The sequence below is a fragment of the Pristiophorus japonicus genome, chromosome 13, assembly GCF_044704955.1.
Source record: "Pristiophorus japonicus isolate sPriJap1 chromosome 13, sPriJap1.hap1, whole genome shotgun sequence".
Taxonomy (NCBI): Eukaryota; Metazoa; Chordata; class Chondrichthyes; family Pristiophoridae; genus Pristiophorus; species Pristiophorus japonicus.
The window spans coordinates 85714927-85717732 of record NC_091989.1 but is presented as its reverse complement, the minus strand read 5'-3'; the positions used below and the strand labels follow the sequence as shown (position 1 = coordinate 85717732).

The following is a 2806-nucleotide window of genomic DNA, read 5'->3' as shown; positions in this document are numbered from 1 at the left end:
GTGAGCTTGCAATTTTATGCCAGTTGATCTGAATAATGTAAACTCTGCTGATGACTGGTGTCCACTATTGGCGAGGTTGCCCGTAAACAACTTAATTCTCATCTGACGAAATAAGCAACGCGCGATGGAATATTGATTAAAATACCATGTATGATATCATATTACCTTCGTTATCAACGGTGTAGCTGGCATTTGCTGGAATTGAATTAGAAACATGATGAATATGACTGGTGTAAACTGTGACCGACACAATTGACTGTGTCTCCCCGAAGGAGCTGATAACTTCATACAATGCTTCTGTCTTTTCTGCTGTTCATTTCAAAATCCAATCCACATTGCGGTATCATTTTTATGCCAGGTGAGTTTAAATTCTTTCGGGTAAAATGCGGGAGTCTCAAATAAATGGATGAAGCAGTTTCGGATACAATGGATACAATTTTCAGCGGTGCAGTGGAAGCTAATTGGGTGAAGAACGCAATTCAGATAAATGAAAACATTTGGCCTGTACGGTATCCATTCTTTAATTTCATGAACATGTTTCGAGCCGTCATAGTTGTATTGATACGCAGCCTACGGTCACACTAGTCTGTAAAAGCCCAATCTCGTCTGATGTCGGAAGCTAAAAAGACTCAGGCCTAGTTAGTACTTGGATGGGAGACTGCCTGGGAATACCAGGTGCAGTAGACTTTTGGCGTCAGAACCGCCGTCCAGGGGCTGCCTATTTTTTACCAGGAACTCATCAGGGTCTGGAACAAAGTCTCTACCAAGCACAGCTCTCCATCGGCTGGAGTGGCGGCTGTCCTGCAGGAGCCGCTGCTCGGGAAGCCGTACCTCCAACACCGAGGTTTTAGGTGGCAGTCGGACGAGAGGGCTGTGGCTGGTTAGGTGACCAGGGTCAGGGACCTGCTCGATGGCGGTGGAGTGGGCTGGATAGCGTTAGACATGCTGGCATGGTGCCTAAATTCGGCCGACGTCCGCCGCATGGCCGATGCCATCGAGTCGCTAAAAACAGCTCTGGGCCCTGACTCTGTTAGGTGTGTCGAGGAGGCTCAAGCACGTGGGGACATCCCGTCCGAACTGACCCCCATCCGGACGGAATTCCTCATCAGCGCCAAACTCCGGAACTTCCCTCAGGAGCCGGTGCCTCACAACTTGAGCTGCCTCGGGAAATCCCCTCCATGCCTTTCAGTTCTGCGTGGATGGGTTTCCTGTACGGGCTGCTCCTGCACACTCTCAACCTTGCCTTCCTCGTCTGCCGTCCGGACACGCCATGGCGTACCATCTTGCCGTCCGGAGGCGGCGGGGGTCCCCGATGGAGTGCACTCTACGCGGGAGTCCTCCCACTATTTATCGGGGACTTGGCCTGGAGAGTGATGCACGGAGCAGTCCCGTGCAATAAATTTTTAAGTCGGTTCACGGGCTCCCAGGCCGCTTGCAATTTCTGCAGTCTGGAAGAGTCCGTGTTCCATGTTTTTATGCAGTGTGTGAGGTTGCAGCCCTTGTTTCACTATTTAAAGGGGCTGCTCCTGAAATTCTGGTTGCACTTCAGTCCCACACTCCTGATCTTTGGGCACCCTGTGCGGAGGGAAGTGGGTAGGTCCGAGGGCCTCCTCATAGGACTGCTCCTGGGCACGGCCAAGGGTGCCATCAGCCGGTCCAGTCAGCGGGCGGTCGAGGGGGTCGTTCAGCCTGACTGCCTGCCTCTCTTCCGCGACTACATCCGGGCCAGGGTGTCCCTAAAGATGGAGCATGCGGTGTCCACTGGTACGCTCGCGGCCTTCCGCGAGAGGTGGGCACCGGAGGGACTGGAGTGCATTATTACCCCCGGCAACCAAATTTTAATTTGATTTTATTTGTTTTAAAGTCTAATTTATTTTAAATGCCGGTTTTACTGTCCCTTCCCCTTTTATAGGGGGCACTTGTAATCTTTATGATTTTAATGCCCCCAAAAAAATCACAAAAAACCCCCCAAAAAAAGTTTAAAAAAAAAAAAAAAGGGCATTTGAAAAGTGCCTGGAGTGTTCCCCAGATTAGGGGGCACTTGATTTAATGTTTATTTTGTCTCCCCCCCAAAAGAGTTGTTGAGCTGTTGGGGGCAGTTAAGTGTCTGGAGTGTCTCCCAGATTGGGGGGCACTCGATCTAATGTTTATTTTTGTTCCCTAAAAAGAGTTGTAGAGCTGTTGGACCGTGTTCCACGTTTTTATTGAATGTACGAGGTTGCAGCCCCTGTTCCATTATTTAAAGGGGCTGCTCCTCAATATCTGGTTGCACTTCAGTCCCACACTCCTGATCTTTGGGCACCCTGTGCAAAGGGGAGCGGGTAGGTCCGAGTGCCTCCTCCTAGGACTGCTCCTGGGCACGGCCAAGGGGGCCATCAGCCGGTCCAGGCAGCGGCCGGTCGAGGGGGTCTTTCAGCCTGACTGCCTGCCTCTCTTCCGCGCCGAAATCCGGGCCAGGGTGTCCCTAGAGATGGAGCACACGGTGTCCACTGGTAAGCTCGCGGCCTACCACGAGAGGTGGGCACCGGAGGGACTGGAGTGCATCATCACCCCCGGCAACCAAATTTTAATTTGATTTTATATGTTTTAAAGTTTAATTTGTTTTATTGCCGGATTTTTTAGTGGCCGCTCTCCTTTTATAAGGGGCACTTGTTAAATATAAAGTTTTAATGCCCCAAAAAAACAAATCACAAAAAAAAAGGAAAAAAAGGGGCAGTTAAGTGTCTGTATTGTCCCCCCAGATCGGGGGGCACTTTATCTAACGTTTATTTTGTCCCCCCCCCCAAAAGAGTTGTATTGATAAGCA

The 2806-nt window shown here is 50.4% G+C and overlaps 1 pseudogene; it reads left to right on the top strand.

Moving 5' to 3' along the window:
* The first annotated feature begins 568 nt into the window (after nucleotides 1–568).
* Nucleotides 569–687, top strand: LOC139279176 (5S ribosomal RNA; annotated as a pseudogene).
* The last annotated feature ends 2119 nt before the right edge of the window (nucleotides 688–2806 follow it).